Genomic DNA, 20,611 nt, shown 5'->3' with positions numbered 1-20,611 from the left:
CATATTCAGATTAATGAAAGAGTCTTCTAATTATACCACCTCAGTGACAGAGCAATATCTCTTTACTGCTACTGTGTTATTTCGTTGCTCAAGAATGGGTCAGGTTGCTACTGTCTAAATATCAGTTGGTGACTAGACCTCGGAGTATAGTTATCTCATCAAAGTATAGTCAATGGTGTCTCTTGGCCTAAAATAACCAGCCAGACTTACCCATTGCTTATACTATAAATGGATTTTAAGGAAAATCAAGTTAAAATATATTCAAGACTGAAGGAGTAAGGAGATATATTCTTTTTAGCAGGTTATAAAAGTAGTATTTTGATCTCAAATTTTGTCCTTTATTCTTTCCATCAGCATTAACTGGACACCTACTACATCTCAAGATTACAAAAAGGAAGACAATTCAGATGTTGTGCTCTGACTACCCAGAGTTTAGGAGACAGTTATTTAAAAAGATAAATTATAATCTAACATTGTAAGCGCAATAATGAAAGTGTGAATAAAACATTATGGGAACACCAAAGTGCAGCAAGTTTAATAATAGGAAGATTTCTTTTTTTCCTTAATAGATCTGTTAAATTGCCACTATAATTATCTAGAACTATTTTTTGTAGTATTTCCCATCATGAATTTGTCTTTTAATTCATTCATTTACAAATATTTATTAACTGCCTATTCAATGCAGACAAAAGCACAAAGAAATTCCTAATCTGGTTGGGACTGAGATATGACATGTGAAAAGCTAAAAAGCAATATAGGTGTGAATTTTTCAGTAATATTTTCCAATTTTGTGATATGTTTTAAAATCATATTAAATGAATACATTAGAAAAATAATACAGTATGAGTCAAAGGCTCAGACTTAGGAAAAACCACATGAGTAGTAGAAATTAGCAGTTCTTAACTATGATGCCTCAGAACAGCGATGTGTTACTATACCTTGTGTAGCATGTCAGACTAATGTGTATGCATAATCAAGTTCCATAACTTAACCATTATCAGTTTGCACCTTATTTCACACACACACATACACACACACAGAACTGAAGATTATTCTTATGATAACATCATTCTGATTTATTTGCATCCTGATATACTTACTTCGGAGAAGGTAATGGCACCCCACTCCAGTACTCTTGCCTGGAAAATCCCATGGATGGAGGAACCTGGTAGGCTGCAGTCCATGGGGTCGCTAAGAGTTGGACACGACTGAGCGACTTCTTTCACTTTTCACTTTCATGCATTGGAGAAGGAAATGGCAACCCACTCCAGTATTCTTGCCTGGAGAATCCCAGGGACGGGGGAGCCTGGTGGGCTGCTGTCTATGGGGTCACACAGAGTCGGACACGACTGAAGCGACTTAGCAGCAGCAGCTTACTTATTTGGGCTTCACAGGTAGCGCTAGTGGTAAAGAACCCACCTGCCAATTCAGGAGACATATGAGATGCAGGTTCAATCCCTGGGTCAGGAATATCCCCTGGGGAAGGAAATGGCAACCCACTCCAGTATTCTTGCCTGGAGAATCCCATGGACAGAGGAGCCTGGCAGGCTATGGTCTGTAGGATCACAAGAGTCAGATGCAACTGAAATCATTTAGCACACATGCATGCATACTTACTTGAGTAGTCTAGCTATGAATTCTCAAGAGGGAAAGATCGACAGATCCACGAGAGACTCTGTGATAAATTTTAAAAATGAGTGGTACTTAGAGATAAATTGGAGGAGATCATAACCCTCTGCGTGGAAAAGATGAGAATGTGCATGATGTATCAGGAGAAATAAATAGACTGACCTAGATGAGCAGAGATTTATAGAGGGAAGTACAGCAACAAATAAGTTAGGAAGTCTTAGAGAAGACAACTGTTTTTGCTGCTCTGCATCCCTTTAAACTTCTTCTGGTATTATGACCCTAATTTCCTCTTGCAAATCACTCTCTCCCTCTTTTCTGTCTAGATGAATTTTGGGTAGCTACCCACTCCAGTATTCTTGCCTGGAAAATTCCATGAACAGAGGAACCTGGAGGGCTACAGTCCATGGGGTCGCAAAGAGTCAGCCACAACTGAGCGCATCAGCACAGCACAGTTCAGGAGTGAATATGTGACTTAGAACTGGTCACGTGTTAAGTGAATGTCATAGTTCTCAAATTGCAGAGATGACTCAGGAATAGGCAATAAGACACAATAAACCTTTACTAAGAGAGCCACACGGTCTGGTCTTTTCTTCTGAAATTGCTAATAGTAACAATGCTATGAACTTGGAGCTGCTGAAAGGGGCATTTTGTGACGGGACATGATTCAATACAGCAGAAGAAAGAACCGAGAGATGAAGAGAAGGAATAAGTCCCATTGATACTACCCAGTCCCTGGATCAAAGCATGACTGAAACCAATGGACCCATAGTCTTTGCAGTTATATTAGCCAATAGGTTTCCATAACATGAGCCATTTTAAGTTAGGTTTTCTGTCATATGCAACAAAAGATTCCTATATTATTTAGGTCTGTTGGGGCCAGTTACTAATGATCCTATGTGACAAGGTTAGAAATTAAGATTTTCCCTATGATGGGCCACTGGGGAAAAATAGTTTTTAAAGCAGATGTGGGACAGGATGAAAGTAATTTAGTGAATGTCATTTTTTTTATATCAAGGGAGCACATTACCACTAAGAATAATTTGAGCATATGGGAGTAGAAATGAGATTACAATCAGACATCTTAGACTATGGACCTAAACTGCTTGCCCTCTAAGTGTTTCTGTTGTAGCTAGAACTTAGTACTTCTCAAATGTGTAATCCTATCTTTTACTTAGTTCAAGTTAGACATAGAAATCAATTAGGCTTTGATCAAGTGAATTTCTTAGAGTATGGTCCATCTTCATAATATGTTCAAAATACTCTGGCTTTCAATGAATACAGTAGTGATAAAGTTGTCTACCTTAACAGCCAAAGAAATGTAGCAGAAATACAGAGTCATATGTATGATGCATCTAAAACTGCTCCCCCAAATATGCAATCCATGCTTCCAATGCATATCAATAACAATATAATACCAATAACTGATCTGCAAAAAAGAAGGAGGTGAGGGGGAACTAAGAGATTTGAGCCTTACTCGAGGTTCCTTGACAATTTTGTATGGGCTTCCCATGTGGCTCAGCAGCAAAGAATCCCCATGTCAATGCAAGAGACACAGGAGATGCGGGATCGATCCCTGGGTTGGGAGATCCCCTGGAGGAGGAAATGGCAACCCATTCCAGAATTCTTGCCTGGAAAATTCCATGGACAGAGGAGACTTGCATCCTACAGTCCATGGGGTTGCAAAGAGTCAGACATGACTGACCAACTGAACACATGTGGTCCCTTGACAGTTCTACGTGACTGAATAAATCACATTTCCTTCTCTATGACTCAATTACTCTACTTAAAAGATAGGAAAATAATAATATTGAACTTAAAATACAGGAAGATTTAAATATGGCCTTGACCATCTTCATCTATGTTCATTGGAGACTTGAAGATACATAGTAATAAAAATAAAAGTTAAAATTGAGTACTTACTATGTTCTGGGCACAATTCTAAATGTTTTGCATGTATTAAACATTTTATGCCTTACCTCTTAGAGTCCCATGAGGTAAATCTTATTATTATCCCCATTTTGTTCAGGCTTACAAAAGTTATGATTGTCCAAAGCCCAAATCTAGCCATGATTTGAACCCAGGCAATTCTATACTATCTTTCTACTTATCTAATAGTGTGGTAGATAATATAGAAACAATATGCTGAATATCACTCATAATAGAAAACTGCAAATTAAAACTTCAACAAAATGCCACTTTCCATCCATAGGATTAGCAAAGATTATTCACAAAGTCATTGGCAGGTCTCAGTTTCTCACTGGCTGTTGGCTGGAAACCTCATAAGCCTTTCCATGGGTAGGGCATCTGAGTGTCTTCAAGACTTAGCTACTGGCTTCCTCCAGAACAAGTGATAGAAGAGAGAGAAAGTCCATGAGAGAAGGTGCAGGTTTTTTTTAAAAACAACTTTTTGTTGTTTTTCAGTTGCTCAGTCGTGTCTGACTCTTTGTGATCCCATAGACTGCAGCAGGTCAGGCTTCCCTGTCTTTCACCATCTCCTGAAGTTTGTTCAAATTCAAGTCCATTGAGTTGGTGATGCCTTCCAACCATCTCATCCTCTGCCATCCCCTTCTTCTGCCTTCAATCTTTCCCAGCTTCAGGGTCTTTTCCAATGAGTCAGCTTTTCGAATCAGGTGGCCAAAGGATTGGAGTTTCAGCTTAAGCATCAGTCCTTCCAATGAATATTCAGGACTGATTTCCTTTAGGATTGACAGTTTCAATTTCCTTGCAGTCCAAGGGACTCTCAAGCATCTTCTCCAGCACCACAGTTCAAACACATCAATTCTTCAACACTCAGCCTTTTTTATTGTCCAGCTCTTACAACCCTACATGACTACTGGAAAAACCATAGCTTTAACTAGACAGACATTTGTTGGCAAAGTAGTATCTCTGCTTTTTAATACTCTATCCAGGTTTGTCATTGCTTTTCTTCCAAGGAGAAAGGAGCGTCTTTCAATTTCATGGCTGCAGTCACCATCTGCAGTGATTTTGGAGCCCAAGAAAAGAAAGCCTGTCACTGTTTCCATTGTTTCCCCATCTATCTTCCATGAAGTGATGGGACTAGATGCCATGATCCTAGTTTTTTGAATGTTGAGTTTTAAGCCAGGTTTTCACTTTCCTCTTTCATTTTCATCAAGAGGGTTTTTAATTCCTGTTCACTTTCTGCCATAAGGGTGGTGTCATCTGCATATCTGAGGTTACTGATATTTCTCCTGGCAATCTTGATTCCAGCTTGTGATTCATCCAGCCTGGCATTTTGCATGATGTACTCTGCACATAAGTTAAATAAGCAGAGTGACAATATACAGCCTTGACATACTCCTTTCCCAATTTTGAACCAGTCCATTGTTCCATGTCCAGTTCTAACTGTTGCTTCTTAACCTGCATACAGGTTTCTCGGGAGGCAGGTGAGGTAGTCTGGTACTCCCATCTCTCTAAGAATTTTCCACAGTTTGTTGTGATGTACACAGTCAAAGTCTTTAGCATAGTCAATGAAGCAGAAGTAGATATTTTTCTGGAATTCTCTTGCTTTTTCTATGATCCAACAGATGTTGGCAATTTGATCTCTGGTTCCTCTGCCTTCTAAATCTAGCTTGCACATCTGGAAGTTCACAGTTCACATACTGCTGAAGCCTAGCTTGAAGGATTTTGTGCACTTCTTTACTAGCATGTGAAATGAGTGCAATTGTGTGGTAGTTTGAACATTTTTTGGCATCACCCTTCTTTGGGATTGGAATGAAAACTGACCTTTTCCAGTCCTGTGGCACTGCTAAGTTTTCCAAATTTGCTGGCATACTGAGTGGACTTTCACAGCATCATCTTTTAGGATTTGAAATAGCTCAGCTGGAATTCCATCACCATCTTCATTAGCTTTGTTCATAGTGATGCTTCCTAAGGCCCACTTGACTTCACATTCCAGAATGTCTGGCTCTGGGTGAGTGATCACACCATTATTGTTATCCAGGTCATTAAGATCTTTTTGTATAGTTCTTCTGTACAAAAACAACTTTATTGAGATACATATGAAGTTACACACAAGTTTCTGACTGTGTGGGGTGGGGCCAGCATGGGGAAGGAGCAGAGGTCAGCACCCCAACTCCTTGTGTTTTTCAAGGGTCAACTGTAATTCATATGCCATACAATTAACACATTCAAAGTGTACAATCCAACGGCTTGTATGTTTATAGAGATTTGCAACAATCATCACAAAAATGTTAGAATATTTTCAGCACTTCTAAAAGAAACCCTGAACGAAGCTATCACACACCAAACTCCCCCACTCCCAACCTTTTCAGTCTAGGCAACTGTCATAATACTTTTAGTCTCTATAGATTTGCCAATTTTGGACATGACATATAAATGGAATCATACAATATGTGGCCTTTTGAGACTGGCTTCTTTCACTTAGCTTATCTTTAGGGTTCAACAATGTTGTAGCATGGATCAGTATTTCATTTCTTTTTTATTACGTGCTCTCTTTTTTCCACTATTTTTCAGTGAAATTCCTACTTATTTCTAATTATGTTATGTTATGTCCAGGTTTTTCTCTCTCTCACTTTTTTAGGTCCAAGAAAGAAAGACCTGGGCCTTCTTGGCTCAGGGTCTAAGTCTCAACCTCAGTTCCTTCTTGAACTAGCTGAGATTCTAACTTGGCCTGCATTCCCTGGGTCCTTGAAGTCTTTTATAAGCTAATCTTGCAAGTGACATGCCACTATTTCTGCCATATTCTCTTTACAGACAGACAATCCTCATACAGTGAGAAAAGTGTTAGTCATCCAATAGTATCTGACTATTTGCAACCCCATCAACTGTAGCCTGCCAGGCTCCTCTGTCTATGGAATTCTCCAAGCAGAATACTGGACTGGGTAGCCTTTCCCTTTTCCAGGGGATCTTCTCGACCTAGGGATTGAATCCAGGTCTCCCACATTGCTGCCAGATTCTTTACCATCTGAGCCACTAGGGAAGGTCCCATACAACGGGGAAGAGGGTATAAATACCAGAAGGCAGGAATCAGGGGCTCCTTGAAGGCTGCCTGTGGCAGTGAGGATGTTGTCATGTTGCAATCCATATTAGAAGTAAAAGCTTAAACCTCTAGCTTTGCCTTGTATATCACCACTTACGAGGTAACAAAAACAAACATAAAGCTCACTTACGTGGCTTGGTATAAAGGACCCCCTCTCCCCTACTCAGAGGGAACTTTGGCAGGAGTCATTCTTACTTCAGCAGCACCTGATGTCCCTTGATCAGTATGGAAGTGAATATCTGGACTTGTAGGAATAAGGAAAGGAGGCTTAACACTTGGTTTTAAAAGAGAACACTGAAAGAAACAAATGACTGACAGCAACTTGACTAAAAAAAATATTAGCTATATAAAAAAAGTTGAAAAACACTCACCTGGCATAAATGCAATCACTCAGATGAATGATTATTTCCAAAAATAGCTATAGTACAATAAAGAAGAAAGCAACTGCAGCTTTCTCATGCTTTGGTCATAAATATTTACTCAGTTATTTTGTCAGTCAACAAATATTAAAGCTAGAGATGGGACTTTGGCATTCAATTAATATTCTCTAAGTTTCCCTTTGAGATATGACACTATATTTAATGATATAATAAAGAAACATAAAACAAACACACAGTCCCTGCCTTCAAAAATCTTTCATTCAAAGGCAAAAAAAAAAAAAAAACAAAAAACAGACAAATGACAAACTGATATTTTTATTTGATATTTGTTTTTAAAGATAATAAACACAAAGAGCTATAAAAGTTCTTCTTTTTATATATAATAAATCATATATAATATTATTATATTATATATTACTTATATATAATTATATATATTTGCCATTTGTTTTGAATTCTTTTTCCATCTCCATGTGTTTTTAGTTACTGATGAAAACCATTTATATACAAGATGACTTTTTCAATTAAAAAACACACAAACACATTTTAGGGTACCATCTGTTTGGACTTTATTTTCCTGGTTATTGTGTGTGGGTCAATTCAGTGGTTAACAGTAGTAAGATGAACATTTGGAGTTTTGAAATTTCTTTGAGAGATTAATTTGCATTGCATCATGTAACCGTGTCAAAAGAGGGCAAACTGAATCTCTGGTAAATTGAAAATACAAGAAAACATACAAAGATATCTTTACTAAACTTCATTCAGTGAAAATATTCCAGATCAACACATTGCAGAGCTTTTTACTTAAAACAGTTTTATAGACAGGTATAAATTCAAGACTAGATTAATTTATGATGAGTCAATAGTAAAGAATACAATTTTGTATATTTCCATTTCTACAGAGTATTAATAAAAAATATTAGTTTGTATATAATTTGGTATCTACACTAGATCAACTGAAAAGCAATATTCAAACTATCCAGTTAGCAGTTTTTATACCCTTGCAAACTATCACACAAATAAATGACTTTCTCTCGAAGGAACTCTCAGGCACAGTAATGTCAAATGAGGCTGTAAGTTCTTAATATAAAAAGGAAGAGGAACTTTAAAAAGCTTTAGGTAAAGATGACTTTCTTCCATCCTATAAAAAGTAGATACATACCATTTTACCTCCACTAAACCTGTAAAATATTAAGGGTAATAATACCAAATATTAAAGAGTAAGTAGAGCCTCATGATGAAAGTAAAAGAGGAGAGTGAAAAAGTTAGCTTAAAGCTCAACATTCAGAAAACTAAGATCATGGCATCCGGTCCCTTCATTTCATGGCAAATAGATGGGGAAACAGTGGAAACAGTGAGGGACTTAATTTTGGGGGGCCCCAAAATCACTGCAGATGGTGACTGTAGCCATGAAATTAAAAGACACTTGCTTCTTGGAAGAAAAGTTATGACCAACCTAGACAGTATATTAAAAACCAGAGACATTACTTTGCCAACAAAGGTCCATCTAGTCAAGGCTATGGTTTTTCCAGTGGTCATGTATGGATCTGAGAGTTGGACTATAAAGAGAGCTGAACACTGAAGAATTGATGCTTTTGAACTGTGGTGTTGGAGAAGACTCTTGAGAGTCCCTTGGACTGCAAGGAGATCCAACCAGTCCATTCGGAAGGAGATCAGTCCTGAGTGTTCATTGGAGGGACTGATGTTGAAACTGAAACTCCAATACTTTGGCCACCTGATGCGAAGAGCTGACTCATTTGAAAAGACCCTGATGCTGGGAAAGATTGAGGGCAGGAGGGGAAGGGAGTGACAGAGGATGAGGTGGTTGGAAGGCATCACCGACTCAGTGGACATGAGTTTGGGTAAACTCCAGGAGCTGGTGATGGACAGGGAGGCCTGGTGTGCCACAGTCCATGGGGAAGCAAAGAATCCGACATGACTGAGAGACTGAACTGAACTGAAGAATTCTTACAAATGTTGGGAAGAGTAGAAAACTGTTTGAAATTAATTATCTCACAACAGTAAATATTTGCATACTCTACAGCCCAACAACCCTACTTCTAGATATACGACCAAGAAAAATACTTGCATATGTGACCATGAGGTGTACGTAAAAATTTTTATAGCAACAATGTTTATAATTATTTAAAAGTCTAGAAAGAACCCAACTATGTATCAATATGAAAATAAATTGTGATATATTCACACAATAGAATGCTATATGGTACTGAAAATCAACAATCATTATACACAACAACATGAATGAATCTTGGAAACAAAATGTTAAGTTAAAAGGGCAAATCCCAGAAAACTATATATTGAATGAGTGCACTTTCATAAAGCTCAAAAAATACAAACCAAACAATATAGTTTCAGCACATATACATTTGTGATAAAATTAAAAAAAAAAAAGCAATGGAATGATCAGCATTAAGTTTAGGATACTGGTTACCTCTGAGTGCAAGGGAAGAGATAGAGGAGAAACACAATTGTAGATACAATTTTGGGGGAAATATTCTAGTTCTTGGATTGGGTAGTTCATTATATGATTAAGCTTCATACCTCAAATATGTTACATATATTATTATATATTAATATATATTATTATATATACTATATACATGTACATATATTGGCCATGCCATGTTGTGGCTTGTGGGATCTTAGTTCCCCAACCAGGGATTGAACCCAAGCCCTCCACAATGAAATCACCTAGTCCTAACCACTGGAGGGCCAGGGAATTCCCAGTGTTACATATATCTTTTGCATGTATTAAAAAGAAAAAAATTTATGAGCATGATCTAATTTATCCTCATCTCTTCCAAGTGAGAGCTGAATCATATTCTGCATGTAAAGAAACTGAGAGTAATGATATCACTTACACATAGAATCTAAAAAAGTTAAACCTGTTAAAAAAAAGAGAGCGTTAAAATGGTGGTTACCAGGGTTGGGGTACGGATAGGGGGATAAGAGTGATGGTGTTTAAGGTTACAAGCTTGAATGAGTAGTAAATAAACCATAGAGTGTAATGCACAATAGAGTCTAATGAATATAGATAGTACTATTGTATTATATGGGAGAAGGCACTGGCGACCCACTCCAGTACTCTTGCCTGGAGAATACCATGGATGGAGGAGCCTGGTGGGCTGCAGCCCATGGGGTTGAAAAGAGTCGGACACGACTGAGCGACTTCACTTTCACTTTTCACTTTCATGCATTGGAGAAGGAAATGGCAGCCCACTCCAGTGTTCTTGTCTGGAGAATCCCAGGGACAGGGGAGCCTGGTGGGCTGCCATCTATGGGGTCGCACAGAGTCGGACATGACTGAAGCGACTTAGCAGCAGCAGCAGCAGCAGCATTGTATTATATGGGCTTCCCTAGTGGCTCAGTGATAGAATCTGCCTGCAATGTAGGAGCCACAGGTTCAATCCCTGGGTCAGGAAGATCTGCTGGAGTCAATGGCCACCTACTCCAGTATTCTCACCTGGAAAATCCCATGGACAGAGGAGCCTGGTGGGTTACAGTGCATAGGGTCACAAAGAGTCAGACATGACTGAAGCAATTTAGCACCCAGGCAGGCACTATATGATATAGTTATAATTACTGCTACCTTGGCAATCATTATTACAATATATAAATGTATCAAAGTAACATGTTGCACACCTTAAACGTATACAATGTAACATGTCAAGTTTATTCAAAAAAAGAAAAAGAAAGAAATTTAGGGTGATATGGCCCTATCTTCAAATAAGGAATGAGACAGAGTTCTCCAAAACAGTACCCCTCTCAAAAATACTAATAGATTTTTAAAGACAGTAATCAGTCTAGGGCTTCCCTGGTGACTCAGTGGTGAAGAATCTGCCTGCTAATGCAGGAGACACAAGTTCCATCCCTGGTGAGATGGCCATGAACCCAAGGAGGATCCACAAGTTATGTGGCAAGTAAGCCCATGCACCACAACTACTGAAGCCCAGTTCCCCAGAGCCTGTGCTCTGCAACAAGAGAAGTCACTTCAGTGAGAAGCCCACATACCACAACAAAGAGTGGTAGCCCTGGCTCATCACAGCTAGGGAAAACCTATGTGCAACAACAAAGACCTAGCACAGCCAAAAATAAATAAATTAATTAAATTTAAAAAAATCAATCTAACTGGAGCCAAAAGAATTTTAAGAGAAATTAAATTCTAAGTGAATTAAATGGGAATCTTTTAATGCATGAATGGATTGTGTGATAAACTGAATCTCTTACCTGAAAGGAAATGATGATCCAAGATGGGACTCTAGCATCACTAGGTGAAATTAAAACTTCCAGCGATAAAAGGAGCAAGACATTTTGCAGGAAAACTGGAGGTTCAGAATACAATACTCAGGATAAAATGAACAAAAATATACAAAGGCTAAATGGGTTAATTCTTTTTTTTTTTCTTTTTCTACTTTTTGCACCAGGGAGGTGGAAGGGACAGAAATAATAGAGATAATTAAGACACAGTCTGAACTCTCAAGGAATTCATATTCTAGTAATCAGAGAAAAACTTTACAATGTGTAAATGGAAGAGATACTTCTTTACAGAACCTGTAAAGAGTTGTTTAGATAGAGTAAATGGCCCAAAACCTAGAAAAGGAAAGAATACTTGGAGGTTTTCAAGAACAATGTAGTTGGCTAATGTAGTAGTTGAGAAAGAGGACAGCCTTAATCTCAGGCCAACACCCGTGAGCCTGAAATCAGAAGGGAAAAAAAAAAATGGAGAACTTGGCTTGGACCTTGAGTGAAGGCCAAGAAGAGTTGGTGCTACAGTGGGTGGGAGTTCACATTTATGGAATACTCACTGTATGCCAGATCCTCTTCCAAATGCTTTTTATGAATTAATTAATTTAACCCATACCATATACCTATGAGGCAGTTGGTATTATTACCCTCATTTGATAAATGAAGAAAATGGGGCCTACAGAGGTTAAATAATTTGCCAGTCACAAAGTTAGGAATTTGAAAGCAGAGTTTTATATCTAGGAAATATGATTACTCAGCCCACATTCTTGACCACTACACTGAATAGAGGGCTTCCCTCGTAGCTCAGTTGGTTAAGAATCTGCCTGCAGTGCAGGAGACCTGGCTTCAATCCCTGGGTCGGGGAAGATCCCCTGGAGAAAGAAATGGCAACCCACACCAGTATTCTTGTTTGGAAAATCTCATGGACAGAGGAGCCTGGTGGGCGGCAGTCTGTGGCGTCGCAAAGAGTTGGGCATGACTGAGCAACTAACACTTACTTACTAACACTTACACTGAATGGAGGAGGTTTCCCCTAACTAAAAATTACGGGAAATAGAAGAGCTAAAAAAGTAGTTCATCACATGAGTTCATTAAAGTTTGTTTATATACAGTTGAGATAAATTGTAAATATTAAGATCTTTACCCCAAAACATTGTTACATCTTGATAAATATTAGTGGTGTGCCTCAAATTTTTGTACTGGGCACTAGGAATATGGAATATTGCAGAACTAGTGGAGAAAGTTGCTCAGTCGTGTCCAACTCTTGGGGACTATAGCCTACCAGGCTCCTCTGTCCATGGAGATTTTAGGCAAGAATGCTGGAGTGGGTTGCCATTTCCTTCTCCAGGGAATCTTCCCAACCCAGGGATCAAACCCCAGGCAACCACATTGCAGGCAGACTCTTTACCCTCTGAGCCAACAGAAAGCCCAAAAAAGATCTTCACAATCCAGATAATCACAATGGTGTGATCACTCACCTAGAGCCAGACATCCTGGAATGTGAAGTCCAGTGTGCCTTAGGAAGCATCACTACGAACAAAGCTAATAGAGGTGATGGAATTCCAGTTGAGCTATTTCAAATCCTAAAAGATAATGCTGTGAAAGTGCTGCACTCAATATGCCAGCAAATTTGGAAAACTTAACAGTGGCCACAGGACTGGAAAAGGTCAGTTTTCATTCCAATCCCAAAGAAAGGCAATGTCAAACAATGCTCAAACTACCACACAATCGCACTCATCTCACACGCTAGCAAAGTAATATTCAAAATTCTCCAAGCCAGGCTTCAGCAATACGTGAACCATGAACTTATAAATGTTCAAGCTGGATTTAGAAAAGGCAGAGGAACCCGAGATCAAATTGCCAACATGCTCTTGATCATAGAAAAAGCAATAGAATTCCATAAAAACATCTGTTTCTGCTTTATTGACTATGCCAAAGTCTTTGTGTGGATCACAATAAACTGTGGAAAATTCTGAAAGATATGGGAATACCAGACCACCTGACCTGTCTCTTGAGAAATCTGTATGCAAGTCAGAAAGAACAATGGACTAGTTCCAAATAGGAAAAGAAGTATGTCAAGGCTGTATATTGTCACCCTGCTTATTTAACTTATATGCAGAGTACATCATGAGAAATGCTGGGTGGATGAAGCACAAGCTGGAATCAAGATTGCCAGGAGAAATATCAATAACCTCAGATATGCAGATGACACCACCCTATGGCAGAAAGTGAAGAAGAACTAAAGAGCCTCTTGATGAAAGTAAAAGAGGAGAGTGAAAAAGTTGGCTTAAAGCTCAACATTCAGAAAACTAAAATCATGGCATCTGGTCCCATCACTTCATGGCAAATAGATCAGGAAACAGTGGGAACAGGGGCTGACTTTATTTTTTGGGGCTCCAAAATCACTGCAGATAGTGATTGCAGCCATGAAATTAAAAGATGCTTGTCCCTTGGAAGAAAAGTTATGACCAACCTAGACAGCATACTAAAAATCAGAGACATTACTTTGCCAACAAAGGTCCATCTAGTCAAGGCTATGGTTTTTCCAGTGGTCATGTATGGATGTGAGAGTTGGACTCTAAAGAAAGCTGAACATCGAAGAATTGATGCTTCTGAACTGTGGTATTGGAGAAGACTCTTGAGAGGCCCTTGGACTGCAAGGAGATCCAACCAGTCCATCCTAAAGATCAGTCCTGGGTGTTCATTGGAAGGACTGATGTTAAAGCTGAAACTCCAATACTTTGGCAACCTGATGCGAAGAGCTGACTCATTTGAAAAGACCCTGATACTGGGAAAGATTGAGGGCAGGAGAAGAAGGGGATGACAGAGGATGAGATGGTTGGATGGCATCACCTACTCAATGGACATGAGTTTGGGGAAACTCTGGGAGTTGGTGATAGACAGGGAGGGCTGGCATGCTGCAGTCCATGGGGAAGCAAAGGGACATGACTGAGCGACTGAACTGAACTGAAGTGGAGAAAAGCTGTGTCTCCAGGGCATGGTCTTAAAAAAAAAAAATCTCATCTTTTGGATCCCTCAGCAGACAGCAAGTTACACAAGGTAAGCCTTGGTAAAGCCCTCAATTTCTCAAATAATAAACTGATGTACTTTATAGCCAGTCTCAACAACACACACATATTTATTCAGTCTCTCTACCTTCTCAGCAATTTAATAACTGACTTCTTGGCTCATTTGCTTAAGCAATATGCTAATGAGGTAAAATTGATGGGTTTAATTCCTTTTTAGATCTAGTGGCCATGAACTGCACCCCTAAACTTAGCATACATGAGTTGTTGAGTGACCCCAGAGAAATTGTGTTTGGCTCAGAATGTCTATCAGCATTACACAGAAGATAATGCTTTACTCAGTGTGTGTCAGAACCTTCATCTTTGTATTCAAGGACAGCACATTAATTTTCACAGAGAACAACTAAAGTGATTTGTTTAATGTTTTACAATGGTTCTCTGGAACAATCAAGAATAGATTCTTGGAAAGTTCAACATAATATACTTACTTAAATTGACCCTACCTATAATAGAGTCTTTGCCCAACTTCATGATATATACTCAATCAATCTTGTGATTTTAGGTACTCAACAAATAATAAGTAAATAAATAACAGGAGAAACTATTGCAGTTTGTAATTATTTATGGAGGAAGTCTTATCTGAGGACAAACTAATGAAAACATAATTCCAACCCCAAAACATAAACTTAATATGCCTAGAATAAAATGATCTGAAGTAAGCTATGTAATTCATTGAGTGAGAGAAACTTACAATGCAGTGACAGAGGTTTATTTGGCAGATGCTACTGCTCAATAAACTAGATCCAAACTTTTTATGTGAACTGACATCTGACAAGACCACAATAATAAGGGAGGTGTCTCATAATTGTCCAAAGATATTCAAGTGAAAAGATGGTGAAAGATGATGTTAATCTGGAAACTTATCAGAACGAGAACGAGAATAAGTAAATTTCCAATGTCAACTTGAAATAGATACGGCTGAAATTATAGCAGGAGCAAATAAAATGAAAAAAGTTATTGATAGATATTTGCTTGTAAATAAAATGTAAAGTTGAGATATCTGATACTTCAGAGTAGAAGGGAGAAACCACGCTCTTAGAAAGAGCTTATAGTTGAAACTTCTCCAAGGAAGAAGGGAGGGTGAAAAGGATAGAAAGAGGGAGAGTTAGTTTAGTGGCAAAGATTGCAAACTATGAAGGAAAATTGTCTATGTTCAGTTCTTAGCTTTGTCACTTAGTGCTGTGCTTAGTTGCTCAGTTGTGTCCGACTCTTTGCAACCCCATGGACTCACCCCTAGGCTCCTCTGTCCACAGGGATTCTCCAGGCAAGAAAACTGGAGTGGGTTACCATACCCTCCTCCAGGGGATCTTCCCAACCCAGGGATCGAACCCAGGTTTCCCACAGATTTCGAACCCAGGTTTCCTGCAGGCAGATTCTGTACCATCTGAGCTACCAGGGAAGTGTCACTTAGTAGCTGTGTGATTTTTAGCAGGTTTCTTAATCTCTGTGTAGCTCAATTTTCTCACCTATAAAACGAGAATAATAGAACTTACTCATAAGGTTGTTGTGAGGATTTTATGAGATAATAGAGAGTATTTACACAGTGCTAGGCATATAATAAGAGCATTATATAAGCACTGTACTTTTGAATAAAAAATATCTAAAGACTAACATCAAGATGATATTTAATCAGAGAACCAAGAAGAAATCTGATACAGGTCTACAATCTTTTATCCCAAATCCTTGGGGCCAGATGTGTTTCTGAATTAAAATTCCTTTCATATTTTAGGAATATAAGGTATTATATTACCTGTTTTACTTAACTTAGATTGTCCTGGGCAGCATACCTTAATCAAACACATATTTCCATAATGAAATGTATCAATAGCCACACCAAATGGAATTAATGAAGACTTCAAACAGTCATGTCAATTCAGATCCATTTTTGCCACAAAATGAATTAAGAAAAAAGTTTTATGATTTTAGAACTGCAGATAAGGAGGGACTACGAAGCTTTGTCTGTAGAGCCATAAGTCTTTATTGTATTAAATAATGGAATAATAATCATGGGAAATCTAGAGCAATGCTGGGATTAAATGAAAAACTTTTCTGAAAACCTAATGAGTTTTTTCTCTTTAGAAAAAAAAATGTATATCTAATATGATGTATATCTGGATTATACATGTTACCTGAATTATACTTGAGTGACTGACTTTATGTGGCATAAATATACACCTAGAATATAACACCTGAAACATCTCCCCAGATCTTCCCATGACTACTTCAGGTCTCTGATCATATGTTACCTCTTCAGAGAGACTTCTTTGATCACTCTATTTAAAATGTCAAGTGGGAGACATGCACATACACATTCATACACAATCACACAGAAAACTCGTTCCTCTTATCTGTATTTTTTTCTTTTTAACACTTATTATTTAGCACCATATTATATATGAGTTTATTACATTATTTGTCTTGCTAGACTGGTAACGCTACGAGAGCAAGGATTTTGTTTTGTTCAAGCACCTAAAACAATGTCTGGCAAATAGGTATTAATACTGTTCAATAAATGACTCAAGGAAATAAGGCTGATTGATAAATAGCAGTGGGTTCCAAGAACCAGTTCTGAAGTAGCAGCTAATATTTATTGTCCAAAAGGAAGTTCAAAGGAAAAAAAGAGCCGTGTAAATTAAGCATTAGCTGTAATATGCTTATGTAATATGTATATTAATGATATTCTAAAATAGTAATTAAAAACATTTCTTTATTTACATACTTATCAAGTAAAATTGATTTATCAATAATATCTAGAAAGTAAAAACTAATCATTTCAACTATATTTACAGTTAATAATTAATTTTGAGTAAGCAGACAAGAAAGAGGAGAGTGAAAAAGTTGGCTTAAAGCTAAACATTCAGAAAACGAAGATCATGGCATCCGGTCCCATTACTTCATGGCAAATAGATGGGGAAACAGTGGAAACAGTGGCTGGCTTTATTTTTCTGGGCTCCAAAATCGCTGTAGATGGTGATTGCAGCCATGAAATTAAAAGACGCTTACTCCTTGGAAGGAAAGTTATGACCAACTTAGACAGCATATTCAAAATCAGAGACATTACTTTGCCAACAAAGGTCCATCTAGTCAAGACTATGGTTTTTCCAGTGGTCATGTATGGATGTGAGAGTTGGACTCTAAAGAAAGCTGAACACTGAAGAATTGATGCTTTTGAACTGTGGTGTTGGAGAAGACTCTTGAGAGTCCCTTGGACTGCAAGGAGATCCAACCAGTTCATCCTAAAAGAGATCAGTCCTGGGTGTTCATTGGAAGGACTGATGTTGAAGCTGAAACTCCAACACTTTGGCCACCTGATGTGAAGAGCTGACTCATTTGAAAAGACCCTGATGCTGGGAAAAATTGAGGTCAGGAGAAGAAGGGGACAACAGCGGATGAGATGGTTGGATGGCATCACCTACTCAAAGGACATGGGTTTGGGTGGACTCTGGGAGTTGGTGATGGACAGGGAGGCCTGGTGTGCTGCAGTTCATGGGGTCGCAAAGAGTCAGACATGACTGAGCGACTGAACTCAACTGAACTGAAAGCAGACAAGAAGAAAAGTTCTACTTGAAAGACAAAAACTCTACATGACACAAAGTATTAAAAGAACTCCCTCTGTATTTTTCCCATGATGTATTTAGATCTTCCCCTTGACATATTTTACTCACTACAGAAATAAACACAACTGATTTTCATCGAATTGCCAAGTGCTACTGGACTGGGTTGTAAAAATGGCCTAAATTGGCCTCAGATGTATGTACATACCTACTCATGAATGTATGCATTCAGGCTTGCTCCATGTAATAAAATGGCAACATGTTGATAACCTCAAGTAAGCAAGCAAAGGAGTTTTGGGGTCACCATAAAATATGCAACAAAGTTCAGTGGTACTTTCTAGTCCAATAGATCCACTCTTTGAAAGGCCCAGCTTTCTTTGCCAACTCCAACTTCATTCATATGTTAGAGCTGGGAATTACTTTTTTTAAAAAAAATTATTATTATTTCTGTTTTATTTGTAGCTGCACTGTTTCTTCATTGTATCTCACAGGCTTCTCTTCTAGCTGTGGTATACAGGCTTAGTTGCCCCATGGTACGTGGGATCATAGTTCCCCAACCAGGAATGGAACCCAAGTCTCCTGCATTGAAGCCATATTCTTTTACCATCTGAGCCACCAGAGAACCCCTAACAGCATGCTTAATGGCTTTCAAATTCTTTTACCTCAGACTACACAAGGATTTTTCTATTAGAATTACTTGAAAAAAAAAATAGAAACTGAGATTGTTTATATACATTTCCAACAGGACAAGGGACTTTTGAAATAAGACAAATTAGCACACATATCTGGACCAGGTGTTGTTAACCATAGACTTCATGAATGAAGGAGGTAGGTAAAAAAGCTGAAGTTAGACAATTGATACAAAAAAAGATTAGAGACTCACAGTTACATATAAGTTGACAAAGGGGTCAAGCTTAAATAGTTACTGGCCCTTTTGCCCTCAAGTTGCATATTATTATTTAGTGGGCTACATTTTAGTGATATTGTGGGTAAGAGGATGAGGAGTGATTTTTCCACAGCTCTATACCCTCAACAGAGAGAATCCTGAGAACTGCTTCTGGGAACTGGTTGAATATCATGTGAGCACTTAAGGCGTAAACTAAAGGGTCCACTTCAATAACTCAGACACAAACAAAGAAAGCTACTCTTGTTTAAGTGAAAATTCAAGATCACTAGCATAGTCTGTTTCAGGGCACACATGAACTATACAAGCCTCATGCTTCTGACCCTTGTCTTCAAGTCCCTAAACTGGAATAAAACCAATAAATGCCTGAGGAACCACTTCACACCCCAAACACGTGCAAACTTTGTTCCACACAACACTTTACTGCCAAAATGGAGTTGGCAGAAGTTTGGAGCAAAGGCCCCCAGGCTGCATGATTTGCTGGTGCAAGAGAGCTTAAAAATCTTAACATAATACTGCTGAGTTTGAGTTCTACCAATTTGCTTGAGACTCCTCCAAGTTTGATTTGAGAAAAATGGAAGCTGCCATCAAGAAAGATCTATTAACACTTTATTGCCTACTCAGAAATGATTTGATTTCCCACTTCTGATGGTCATACCTCTATATTTTTTTGGTGGTTGTATTTATAATTGTAAATTTAATGCAGTCTATTTTGAAATGCATGTAAAGTCAATTTTGGTTTGTTGCTTGGATATAGGGGTATAGGAAGAACTACTGTAAATATACAAGATTAATTACAATAAAGTTCTACTTAGGAAACACTGGATCCAAATAACCCCCATATAGCCCAATTTATTACCCTCAAAAAAATATGGGAGAAATTAAGATACAGAATATCTGTAAATTGCTATCATTTTACACTTGTTTTAGTTTGTCTTTTCACTTGAGTTTGAGCAATGATTTTTTTTTTTTTTACATGAAAAATACAGGAAGCAAGAAAAGGGGCCAAGATGAGTTATTCTCTTCCACAAGGGTCAACAACAAGGTCCCATTCAGGATCTTCATAAGTTTGATGCAATGCAATTAGTGAGGAAAATTGCAACTGAATTTAAAAATTATAGTGAATACTGGCAACTATACCACTCACAACTCTAAACTTCTAAATACTTGAAAAATATGTAATATTAAGAAACTATGGTTTGCTTTGGAAGGTTATCTTATGCTGTTTCAATATGAGGTCTTTAAAGAGGCTACTTTCTCCTCGTATAGCTAAAAAATAAAAATAAATTTGTAAGTTAAAAAAAAACACACACCTTTATAATCTTTTCCCTTAGTAACTCCATGTATTTTATTCATTTCTCTGAAAACCTGTTTTTCCTCCTCTGGAGCCTCCTAAGTATTCTAATTCTCAGCTATGATTTCATATTTTCACCAGCTTCTAATCTTCACAATATACTTGGAAGCACTTAGGACAAAACACTCTAGGATACCAAGCTGCAGAAGACTGTAGTTTTGAACATATTTATATAGTAGTGCTGCCACCTAAAGATGAGGTGAATTAAGAAGCAATTCAAAGGAAATGACCCACCATTCTGAAGCCTGTCACTGAAATTTTCTCATTTCTAACTAGGAATTAATAACCATTTTGCTATTTTGTTAAAATGGAAGCTTGTTCCACAATAAATTATTGCTGAGTTGTAATTTTCTATGGCAGAAATTTTCTAATTCAAACTTTTTAGTGATAGTGATTTGGGGTCTCCAGGAATATGTCT

At 38.0% G+C, this 20,611-nt stretch overlaps 1 long non-coding RNA gene across 1 annotated transcript in view; it reads right to left on the bottom strand.

The window, feature by feature from the left end:
* Window positions 1–20,611, bottom strand: part of LOC123335071 — a 43,094-nt gene that overhangs the window by 20,194 nt on the left and 2,289 nt on the right. The gene's annotated exons all lie outside the window — the stretch shown is intronic.

Source organism: Bubalus bubalis, chromosome 9 (assembly GCF_019923935.1).
Source record: "Bubalus bubalis isolate 160015118507 breed Murrah chromosome 9, NDDB_SH_1, whole genome shotgun sequence".
Taxonomy (NCBI): domain Eukaryota; kingdom Metazoa; phylum Chordata; class Mammalia; order Artiodactyla; family Bovidae; genus Bubalus; species Bubalus bubalis.
Note: the sequence above shows the minus strand (reverse complement) of the source record. Positions and strands in the feature narration are given on the sequence as shown.